This window comes from Lynx canadensis, chromosome D1 (assembly GCF_007474595.2).
Source record: "Lynx canadensis isolate LIC74 chromosome D1, mLynCan4.pri.v2, whole genome shotgun sequence".
NCBI lineage: Eukaryota > Metazoa > Chordata > Mammalia > Carnivora > Felidae > Lynx > Lynx canadensis.
In genome coordinates this window covers 46,955,700-46,968,194 of record NC_044312.2, presented here as the reverse complement: position 1 = coordinate 46,968,194, position 12,495 = coordinate 46,955,700, and the positions used below count along the sequence as shown (strand labels likewise).

Here is a 12,495-nt window from a genome sequence, read left to right as displayed (position 1 = left end):
CCTCCCCCACCCATGCTCTGTCTCTGTCTCTCAAAAATAAATAAATGTTAAAAAAAAAATTTTAAAAGAGTAGAAGACCACCTAGTTTTATTAATATGAGATTCCCTGTAGTAGAAGGCTACTTATAATGTAATTCATGACCTTTTTTGTTTTGTCTTTTTGAAATTTACTTCACCTTCACACCTTTGCTGTGGCAGAAAAGATACTGATCTGTAGGGAGTCATACCAACCTTTTGTAAAAAAATCCAAAATGGGTTGGGGCTCCTGGGTGGCTCAGTCGGTTAAGTGTCTGACTTCTGCTCAGGTCATGATCTCACGGTTTGTGGGTTCGGGTCCCATGTCGGGCTCTGTGCTGACAGCCCAGAGCCTGGAGCCTGCTTCAGATTCTGTGTCTTGCTCTACCTCTGCCCATTCCCTGCTCACACTCTGTCTCTTCCTCAAAAATAAACAAACATTAAAAAAGTTTTTTAAAAAATCCAAAATGGGGTTGAGATAGGGGGTGATAAGGTAAATCCTAGTAGAGTACTAGAGCTCCTATTAACCAAGTGCCTCCTACCTGCCAGTATTGACTACATGCTTTTTCCTATTATTTCATGTAATTGTGAGAGCAGCTATGGGTAACAGATGAGAAACTGAGTTATATGAAGGTTAGGTTACTTGCCCAGGGCCACACAACCAAACATCTTCCCAAAGGGCTGACAAAACTCTGGAGCTGACTTCCCAGGAGGTAGTAGAATCTCCCTTCAAGTTGCAGTGATCTGGGTTATGCAGTTGGACTAAAGCAGGAAAATTTCCTCAAGTATTTCTTCAAATTCTACTTCCTCTGTGCTGTAATTACTGTTGCCTTCTCTCTACAGAATTAGACACACTACAGTAGTGTCCTATGTGACTAGACCTGTGCTGTCCAAAATGGTAGCCACTAGCCATATGTGGCTATTGAACACTAGAAATGTGGCTAGTCTAGGGGTGCCTGCCCGGGTAGCTCAGTCAGTTAAGCATCTGAGTCTTGGTTTGGGCTCAGGTCACAATCTCACCATCATGAGATTGAGCCCCACATCGGGCTCTGCATTAGGCATGGAGCCGGCTTAAGATTCTCTCTCTCTCCCTCTCCCTATGCCCTTCCCCGGCACATGCATGCACGCTGTCTCGTTTTCTCAAAAAAAAAAAAAAAAGCCTCCCTCTTGGCCCCTCCACAGCTCACACTCTCTTTGTCTCAAAAATAAATAAACATTTTTAAAAAATGTTTTAATTAGGGGAGCCTGGGTGGTTCAGTCAGTTGAGTGACCGACTTCAGCTCAGGTCATGATCTCACAGTCTGTGAGTTTGAGCCCTGCGTTGGGCTCTGTACTGACAGCTCAGAGCCTGGAGCCTGCTTTGGATTCTGATTCTCTCTCTCTCTCTCTCTGCCCCTCCTCTGCTCATGCTCTGTCTCTCTCTCTTTCTCAAAAATAAATAAACATTAAAAAAAATTTTTTTAATTTTAAAAATGTTTTAATTAGTTTCATCTGTTTCTTTTTACTTTTTTCAGTGCAGCTACTAGAAAATTTTAAATTAAATATGTAGCTCTCATTATTCTACTGGATAAGTCTGTTCAAGGTTGCCTGGGTCACTTTCTCTACCTCACTTTCCCCCTTGAAAGAAGGGGCATATTACTTTTGAGTTATTACATACAGAATAGGAGACACATATTGATAGAACTTGCCTTTCTGTTCGTTACTTTGCTTTCAAAGCACAATAATTACAAAATGTTGTCATTACTACTGCCTGGCATTTTTTTCCCCTATTCCTTTTCAAGTACAGAGGAATCTTGATTAATCATACACTTCAAGAATGGAATGTCTGGGGGCGCCTGAGTGGCTCAGTCGGTTGAGCGTCTGGCTTCAGCTCAGGTCATGATCTCACGGTCCAAGAGTTCGAGCCCCGTGTCGGGCTCTGTGCTGACCACTCAGAGCCTGGGGCCTGTTTCGGATTCTGTGTCTCCCTCTCTCTCTGACCCTCCCCTGTTCATGCTCTGTCTGTCTCTGTCTCAAAAGTAAATAAACATTAAAAAAACAATTAAAAAAAAAAAAAGAATGGAATGTCTGGTAAAAATAAAACACAATCTTGCTCTATCCCTTGTTTATTCAGTTATTCATTCATGTATTCATTTCATATTACAAATATTTATTGAATGACACATTATGTACATGATATACGGCTATGAGAAATTCAGAGATGAACCAGATAATGTCTGCTGTTGATGCTCTTTCAAAAAGATATTAGTTTATTTCCTGGTTTTTAATAGTGAACATCTCAGGCAGCATGATATAATGAAAAAGCCCTGGCCCAGGGGACATAAAACCCAAGATCTAGTCCTGCTTTTATGAGATATGTGAAATGAGCAGGTCTTTTTAGATCTAACTCATCTACAAAATTAAAAAGGATAAAACTATCCACTTTGCCAATTGCAAAAATAAAATTATAGAAATGATAATCTACAAATTGCTACTTCTTATTTATTAAAAGACATTGTAGTAGAAGTCAGAATATTTGGCTTCCCTTCTGGACCCAACTAACAAAATGCTCTGTGGCTTTAACCTCTCAGGACTTGGTGTCCTTACCTCTAAAATTAAGAGGTAAGGGGCACCTGGCTGGCTCAGTCAGAAAAGCATGTGACTCTTGATCTCAGGGTCATGAGTTCAAGTCCCACATTGGGTGTAGAGATTACTAAAAAATGGTAAATAATCTTAAAAAATAAAGTTATGAGATTAGACTGCATATATTGCAAGATCTCTTCCAGCCCAAAATTTCAGGTTTTAGGAGTTTATGATTTTTAAAGTAATCATTCCCTGCAGATCAGCATTTCAATTTACTAGAGTCATAATTATATCAGTTTTCTAGCCATAGATCTTAAAAGACCTGAATGTATGAAACAGAAGCTACTCTGGAAATTGTGCTTATTTACTTGCAGAAGAATCTCTGCATTAGCTTATTTTACAGGGCATTTTACCATCTGCATCTTTTTTATTATTATTTTTTTAATATTTATTTAGTTTTGAGAGACAGAGAAAGAACATGAGTGGGGGAGGAGCAGAGAGAGAGGGAGACAGAGAATCTGAATCAGGCCCCAGGCTCCGAGCTGTCAGCACAGAGCCCGACATAGGGCTCCAACTCACGGACAGTGAGATCACGACCTGAGCCAAAGTTGGATGCTTAACCAACTGAGCCACCCAGGTGCCCCTGCCCTCTGCATCTTTAAAAACCAAACAGAAGAGAAAAAATTGTCAAGAAATAAAAACAACAATTTCCGTTATCTATTGGTATGTAGCAAACCACTCTAAAACAGTGGTTAAAACAACAATTTCTTATTTTTCATGATTCTCTGGGTTGGGTGGTTCTGCTGCTACTCACTCACTGATGACGGTTTCTTATGCTGCTGCATTCAGCTGAGTGCTCAGCTGAGGCTGGAACATCGAAGGTGGCAGCTCATTCTCCAGGGCTGCCCTCCACATGGCCTCTCCTCATTCAGTAATCTAAGCCCAAACTTCTTACATGGCAGCTGAAGCCCAAGCATTACAAGAGGCAAGCCCCAATGTGTAAATATTTGCATCAAGCTGGCTAACCATCCTTTGCCCAAAGCAAGTTTTGTGGCTAAGTCCAGAGTCAACATGGGGGAGCCTGAGGATCCTGGAAGCATGTTTCATTGAGGACCACCAGTGTGATAGTCTACCACCACCACTTCCATCCAACTGAGTTCTAACAGAGATCTTACTCCTGTTTCTCGTATGCATGCATATATCATTCCATTCTTATGTGCTTTGTGCATACTTCCCTTTCTGAATATGTCACGCTCCACTTTTTTTTTTAAGTTTATTTATTTACTTTGAGAGAGACAGTGCGCGAAGAGGGGAGGGGCAGAGAAAGAAGGAAAGAGAACGAATCCAAAGCAGTCTCTGCACTGTCAGCATGGAGTGCCATGCTGGGCTGGAACTCATGAACCATGACATCATGACCAAAATCAAGAGCCAGACACTTAACTGAGTGAGCCACCCAGATGCCCCTATCATACTCCACTTTAATTACCAGTTTATATTTCAATTTTCCGTCACCGAAATCGAATACTTGTGAATAAGGGAAGAGAAAGCATCTTAGCCCTTTCTGAATGTTGAGCATCTATCACAGCTCCACATAGGAGGCATTTAATCAGTAACAGACTTGAATGACACAGACCTAAAATCTTTGAAACTTCACCCAGTGCCAAAGGTAGAGCATCTCATTTCAGACTACACCAGGGCAAGGATTCTTAACCTAGGCTCCTTATTTTCACTAAATTCTATCTGCAATTTATCATCTCTTTCAATTATAAATGTAAGCAACAACCACAGTAGTGTTATCGGTAGGTGAGTGAGTTTACCACCAATGGAAACCCCAAATGTTTCATATCACAATACAGATGACTTGTTCTAAATACTGTAAATATTACAATTTTTACAATATTTTTTAAAATAATTTGAACAATCCATTTTAATATAATTAGTTTTCTTTGGAGTCCTAGGTACTTTATTTTATTCAATTTAGAAATATTTTCTGAGATTAAAAATAGACCTACCCTATGACCCAGCAATAGCACTGCTAGGAATTTACCCAAGGGATACAGGAGTACTGATGCATAGGGGCACTTGTACCCCAATGTTTATAGCAGCACTCTCAACAATAGCCAAATTATGGAAAGAGCCTAAATGTCCATCAACTGATGAATGGATAAAGAAATTGTGGTTTATATACACAATGGAATACTACATGGCAATGAGAAAGAATGAAATATGGCCTTTTGTAGCAACGTGGATGGAACTGGAGAGTGTGATGCTAAGTGAAATAAGCCATACAGAGAAAGACAGATACCATATGTGTTCACTCTTATGTGGATCCTAAGAAACTTAACAGAAACCCATGGGGGAAGGGAAAGAAAAAAAAAAAAAAGAGGTTAGAGTGGGAGAGAGCCAAAACATAAGAGACTGTTAAAAACTGAGAACAAAATGAGGGTTGACGGGGGGTGGGAGGGAGGGGAGGGTGGGTGATGGGTATTGAGGAGGGCACCTTTTGGGATGAGCACTGGGTGTTGTATGGAAACCAATTTGACAATAAATTTCATATATTAAAAAAAAAAAAGAAAAAAATGTAGGAAAGTATTTTATATTACATATTAGGCTCTCCAATGTCTCTGACATAGAGACTCAAATGTCATATTTACATGAGTTCAAAATGGGTTTAAAATATAAAATATAAAAATTGTAAAAAAAAAAAAAAAAAAGAAATATTTTCTGAGGAGTACAGGGTCTTCACCATGCTGCCCAGGCCACCTGTTACAAAGAAAAGGTGAAGAACCCCTAACCAGACATTTAATAGTCAGACAATGGGAGATATTTCATACCCTTAGGAAGACCCCCTCTTCCTCACCTCTAGAGCCATATCAACATTACCTTGTTCAAAAAGCATATTCTCAAATTCTACCATAGACCTTCTAAATCAGAAAATCTGGGGGTGGAGCCCAGTAATCTGTTTCTACAAGCCTTGTAGGTAATTCTGATGAAGGCTAGAATTTGAGAACCATTGAACCAGGGAAAACAGGAGTGAACTGGCACTGAACCATATACAAGGATAGCTGGAGACCATTTAATGAATCAATGAGTATAGATAAATATTGACCTATATCTCCTACTTCCTCAGCACTGGGGAAAGGACTATAGGAAAATGCTTTATATATTCATTTCAGGGATTATAGTGTAGATATACAGATATATTTTTAAAACTTTAGTCTCTACATTTAAGATTAGTACACTTTATGTATATTACATGTCAATTTTAAAAATAGCTACACAGAAGTGTGTAATACATAATCCCCGCCTTTGAGGAACTTTCCATTCATTTTAGGAGTCTATTTATTCAATCATTTCTTGAGGACCAGATAGTGTGCTAGATGGTTATGGATATAACAGTGAAATGAGCCAGGCATGAAATCTGTCCTCATGGAGTATACATTCTAGTGGAAGAATCAGAAAAATAAGACAGTGGTAATGCCCATCATAATTATGAATAATATGTAGCACCAAATAATTACCGTATTTCATTGATCCTAAGACAAACTTTTTTACAGTTTAATCTTCCTGAAATAAGGATGTGTCTTACATTCTGTGGGTGCCAGTTTTATTAGAAGGTTTTTCTAACGGTACATAAAATAATGGTGCATCTTCAGTTGATGGCTTCATAGATTTTGTGAAATTTGATAAATTCTAAACTATTGAGTATCACAGGAGTTCAGGGATATGGAGATCTATAAGCATTCCAAGAGTCAAAAGGCCTTGAAGGGTAAGGTGATACCTGAGCCAGGTTCAAGAAAAAGTAGGATTTTTAAGAGGGGAAGAAGAACAGGAGCATCTAGAGGTGAAACACCCAAAGGGAAGGAGAAACTGACTGAGAGGCACAGGCCTGGGTGGGACAGAGCAGGAGGTGTTAGGAACCAAGGGAGCTGAGTGACTAATAACTTGAAATCAGATTATAAAAGCCTTAGAAAATTTAGCAAATGATGCAGTTAAAAAATAAGGAGCAATGAAAGATCTCTGAGCAGAAGAATGAAAGGTTAAGTCCAAACTGATATTTGGAATGGACTCAGCATCAGGGGATTTTATATATAGATATAGATATAGATATAGATATAGATATAGATATAGATATAGATATATAGATATAGATATAGATATAGATATAATGATATAGATATATATATCATACATTTATTTATTTATTTATTTATTTCCAATTTTTGGTCACCACTGTTTGAGAAGGAAGGAGACATACTGACTTAGTACTCAGAGGCTATGAGCTCCTGGAACAGCCATGGCAAATACAATAGTACTATATACACATGAGCACGTGGCAGAGACAAATGAACCAACACCCACCCACTCCCCCAGACCTGGTGGGAGAGCACACCCACTGAGTGTTATTGCTTTCCAGTTGCCAGACCCGAATGACTGTGCTAGATCACAATAGGCACCAGAGCCAGGCATGCCGGCACTGGGCTGCTGACCATTGCCCCCTCCCCACTTGGGCCTCATGGAGAAAGCCCACTGTTCAAAGACTCGTCTTCTTTTTGAACAAGTCTCACTGTCACCCCAAATTCATCATTTAATCCTCAGCACATCCATGTGAGGTAGGTGTTACCATTCTCATTTTACAAGTAAGGAAACCAGGGACTGGAGGTGAAGCGATTTGTCCAATGTCACAGTTAGTAAATAGCAGAGTTGAGATTCACACCCTCTTCTGTCTCTTCTCAAAGTCTGCTCTTTGAACTTGTATTCTCTATGAGTCTCAGCCCTAATCAGACTGCCAGATCAATGGTTTCCTTTTGAGCCCCCCCCCCCCCGCCACATCCCTCCCCCCCAGTTACAGAGTCTGGAATTAGCACTAAGATAGCCCGGGTTTGGTGTGCACCCATGTGTCCACCAAATTAGGCTTGTCCTTAACCCTTTATTAGGGACATGCTTGCCTTTCTGTAAGACTGGAACTTACCTAAACTCTTTGCTTTGCACTTTAGTTACTCTGCCACACAGAGAGCCCACCCTGAATCCCTGACTTCTTCACCTTCTCCTGCCAGTCTCTTCTTCCCAATTGTGGTCCTGATCCAAACTAGGTAAATTCTGCACCCCCAACCTCGTTGGCCTGCCTGGTTCTGAGCAATACCCCTATGTGAAAATTGCTGCTGCTATGCCCCAATCCCTGAGATCCAACTTGTCAGTTGGTCAGTGGGTGTCTAAGGCTCCAACCTAGAAACTAGAGCTAGGCTCAGATCGAGGTAGAGCTGGCCCATAGCTTGGGATGTAGAGGCAAGAAGGAATCTAGGGAGAGAAAGTAGGAAGAATGGCAAGGAGCAGAACCAACACCCAGGCCCCAAAGCATCAATCCAAAGGAACCAGGCAGAGAGGGGCAACCAGCCAAAAGGGAAGAAGGCTATAACCAGAGCCAACATTAAGGAGCAAGTGGGTGGAGAAGGGAGGACAGAGGTGAAAGAGGTGCTAACTTCCCAAGCACTTGAATGTAGGGCAGGTCTTCTTACAGGATCTGTAAGTACAGCGAGATTGGGCAGGGTCACTAAGCTGGTCCAGACCTGGAACTGACTTCCTTCTGGCTCTAAGCCCTCGAGAACTATCAGGGATTGCTGGCTGGGTGCTCTGATCGCCATCCAGTCTAACCCCAGCATCCTCCCTCGCTCCACCCACATTCATTCCTTTACTTATTCAATTAACAAACATTTAAGCTCCATGCTGGTGGAAATGTTGTCTATCTTCTTCATCACTTTTTAAAGTTTATTTAGTTTGAGAGAGAGAGAAAGAGAGTGTGCATGTGCTTGTGCACACACACATGCCTGAGCACAAGTAGGGGAGGGGCAGAGAAAGAGAGAAAGAATCCCTAGCAGGCTCAAAGCCCAGTGAGGAGCCTATTCAGAGCTCAGTCTCATGACTGTGAGATCACGACTTGAGCCAAAATCAAGAGGCAGATACCTAACTGACTGAGCCACCCAGGCACCCCTCCTCTTCAACATTTGAAGGCCTAAAATCCAGAACAATTTTTGGCACATAGTAAGCACTAGATATATGTTAGTCGAATGACTGAATAACTGCTAAATGATCAGAAAATATTTAGTGTCCTAGAGTATACTCCAAATTGTGACAGTAACCTTAAGTAGAATTCCAAGCACATGTTGTCTGCTGGTATTCACCAATAAGAAAATAGGCTATAAGCTGTCAGCATGTATAGTTTTTAATCAGACATATCCTATACTAAGATCATTTAAAATTTTCTCACAAGAAATGGCATGCAGATTTTAGAGAAGGTAAAAATACACTTAAGTCAGGTTTTAGAACATTAAAATTTTATTTTTTCTTTTTATTAAATTTCCAAACTAATCTTTGGTCAATATTATCAATGCTACTAAGCATTTGCCAGTGGTTTCAAAAGAATTTGCAACAAAGAATGCCTGAACATTGCCAATAATTACACAGTCAACATCATAGGTAAAAAATGATGGCATTTGATCACAAAATTTCTTTTGGAGTCCCCAAAGGAAAATATTGATGCAAAGGTTTGAGATTTTACTTTGGATTACTTCTTAGGGCACTAGATCAAATAACACTCAAAAGTTTTCAAGATGCATGTAAACTCTTCATGCTGACTACAGGATGCTGTGGTTAGTTAGGCTGAAGCTCTCTGTCTGCCATCTGAATACTCAGAGTAAACAAAAAAGGACTCTGGGACTTGCACAGAAACCATGGTAAACCCTGAGGGGGATTTGAACTTTGAATTAAAGGAAACCGCAAGCCACCACACTGTTGACCGTGAACATGTTTACATTTTGTATGACTGGGGGCAAGGGCAGATGGAGTTTGGATGACTTACAGAGATGCTGCCTGAGGTGTGGTTAAAGTTGTCTCACAGTGTCGGGAAGAGGACCCAGCTACACGCAGTCAGAGGGTCAGAAGGTCCATGACAAACTTGAGCTTGGGTCAGGCAGGAATTGCCATCTGCTGGGTGTGCGGGTGGAGGGAAGGAATACTTAAACAAGTAACAGATGTCACTTAAAATGACATAGGGCCTACAGAAGATTGCCTAAAGTCTGGTTTATGATCATCAAAAGTGTCAGTCTGAGCATGGAATGGTTTACAAAATTCTGGTAGAGATTTTTCACCTAAAGTCATAGTGTCTTGGGGTAGAATGGATTACATTGAGTAACAGTGAAAATGTTGCTTTGGTCAGTGAAAACTGTCAATAACACATTTCAATTCCTAATTCTTGCTAAATTCTGCCACTCTAAGTAAGATGAAACAGTTGAAGCAATAGCAAATACTTCCCTTCCCCCTGCACTGGGTAATTACATGGGAGTAAATGAGCCAATAAGAAGTAAGCTCCTTGCTTAAAGTTGGCCCTAAGAAGGGCAGGTGGGGAGGGAGTGGGGAACCCTAGGAGAAATCAAAGCTATGACGACAGGCCAGGACTTCTGTGATCTATGTAACATCCATCCTATGCAGACAACTCCCCAGACTCTACCCCACTCTTTATGCTGTCCCCAGAGCCTCAGCAGAGCCTGGCAGAGCAGAGACTGTGTTTGGGATGAGTCAAATCATGAGCTCTACTAGCTGCCACATCCATCCCTAGGGAAAGGATGCCTGGCCCATTAGGAATATCACCCTGGGCTTAAGAGGTCGGAGAATGAAGTTTGCATAAATTACTGCCACTTCCTTCTTTCTCCACTGTGCCTATTATGTAGCTTATTTACTTTAGGAAGTGCCTGATGCCTGGTGTGAAACTTCAAAGAATCATGAGGGGTGAGTTATAGAGGAAAGTAAACATTCTAGTTCCTAGAAGCTATTTTGCAACATGGAATGATGTTTTGTTTCCAGGCAACTGGACTATCTGTAGCAGAATCCCAACTAGGAGATGGACAGGTAAGGAAGGACTGGAAAGAGCTGGATACAGGATCACTAGCCAAGCTGGAGGGGGAAGGAGGGAGGGGCGGGAAGGGGTTGGAGCAGGGCTCAGCTTAAGTAAGCCAGAATGCCAGAAACTAAAGTGTTAGGCAAGGAAACTGAAGCAGAGGGCCAACTGTATGGATTCTGGCAACATAAGAGCATTAAGGAAGAGATGCTTGAGATATCCCAGAAAGTATGAAGGCTCAGAGCCAGAGATGTGAGCTGGAATCCGGGCTGTCATTTCCCATCAGCACAACTTTGACAAGCTTCTTAACTTCTTTAAGGCTCAGTTTCCTCATGTAGAATACAGAAATAATACTAATCCAATAGGGATGTTGTGAGAATTAAGCTTTATAAAGTATATAGGTCTCAAATATATAGGCTTAAAAATTTTTTTTAATGTTTTATTTATTTTTGAAGAGGAGAGAGACAGAGCACGAGCGGGGGAAGAGCAGAGAGAGAGCGAGACACAAAATCCAAAGAAGGCTCCAGGCTCTGAGCTGTCAGCACAGAGCCCAACACGGGGCTCGAACCCACAAACTGTGAGACCTGAGCCAAAGTCAGACGCTCAACTGACTGAGTCACCCAAGTGCCCCTCAAACATACAGGCTTCCAAACTATTAGTTTGTCAGCTCCTTGAAAGCAAAGAAGGGATCTTATCAGTGCAGCAATGACCATGAAGACAGAGAAAGCGTTTAATACATGTTTGCTAATAAATGGGGAAAAAATTGCATTACAGACCCTATCTCCAGGTGAAGTTGAAGTTGATAGTCTACACAGTCTCATGTTACTACTCAAAGTGAAGTTCATGAACCATTAACATGATTTGGGAACTTCTTAAGAGATGCAGGATCCCACCCTACCCCAGACCCAAATATCAGAATATGACCTGATCCCCAGGTGATCTGTCTGCATGTTAAACTTCGAGAAGCACTGCTCAGTCACGATTGACTGAATGAGGAGGCCTGAGTCTCCTGGTGGATGGCTTCTGGTGGCTCTATCTGGGAGGGGACGGGAATGGCAGGAGCTCTCAGGGAATATCCAAACTGATTCCTTAAATTGTGACCATGGTCTCTCAGGGTATGAGCAGATGGCCAGGCTGCTCTGCATCAGAGGAGCTGGGACCCCAATCTGGCCAGGCAGGGATAGCATACTGATTCCATAGATGTGTGAGCAAAGGATGAGTTTCAGAGCCTCAGCCTGGACTCCAAGGCAATATCTACAGGTCAAGGAGGCAAGAAGCCAAGTCCAGGGGACTCAGGTGAGGGTGAATGACAAGCTAAAATGAGTTATGCTGCTCTGGAGCACCAAAGTCTAAAGAATAAGAGTTTGGAAGAAAAAGAAAGCAGACGATTCAACCAGTACTTACGGTGCCACTTATGAGTAAGACAGGGAGTGAGTCTCATTTTAGGAGAGGTTGGTCCTCATTCTCAGGCTCACATTCTTTCCCGTGTAGGTAGATGTGTCTTTATAGCTGTGTGGGTGTAGTCTGAGGGGGACTCAGCATTACAATGCACTTGTTCCTTGTGAAGCCAGATAAAAGGCTTGCTGGAAGGTTCCTCTGTCCTGCTGACATAAAGAGACATCAGTCAAGCTGGGAAAGTGGAAATTTCAGGGACTGTTTTTGAAAGTTCTGTAAAAAAAAATGAACAGAAAGTCCCAGAACTTTTGCCCACACCATAATCCTATATTTTCAGTAAAGAATGGGCCACTCCTCTGGAGGCAATATGTCCACACCCCTAGGAACCCAGATAGCATTCTCTCAGGGGGCACAGCACAGGTGCCAGAGCTGGAGGGGACTTGGTAGTTTTCAATCATTTTTAAATCATGGAACTCTATTTCCTAACACTGTTGGACACTCAACACTTGAACTGGATATTAGTGAATCTACTCTTACTGAAGAGAAACTGAGGACCAGAGCCATTCCCTTCCACCCCCTACACTCCAAGGCCCTCTGAGGCTCCTAGGTAGAACCCCCTTGTTTCCCAAAGGC

The 12,495-nt window shown here is 41.7% G+C and overlaps 1 protein-coding gene across 1 annotated transcript in view; it reads right to left on the bottom strand.

The window, feature by feature from the left end:
- SYTL2 (synaptotagmin like 2) overlaps positions 1-12,063 on the bottom strand; it is a 136,155-nt gene extending 124,092 nt beyond the window's left edge. The window contains exon 1 of the mRNA XM_030331753.2: positions 11,872-12,063. The gene's annotated coding sequence lies outside the window, so the exon portion shown is untranslated. The remainder of the gene's footprint in view (positions 1-11,871) is intronic.
- Between the last annotated feature and the right edge of the window lie 432 nt (positions 12,064-12,495).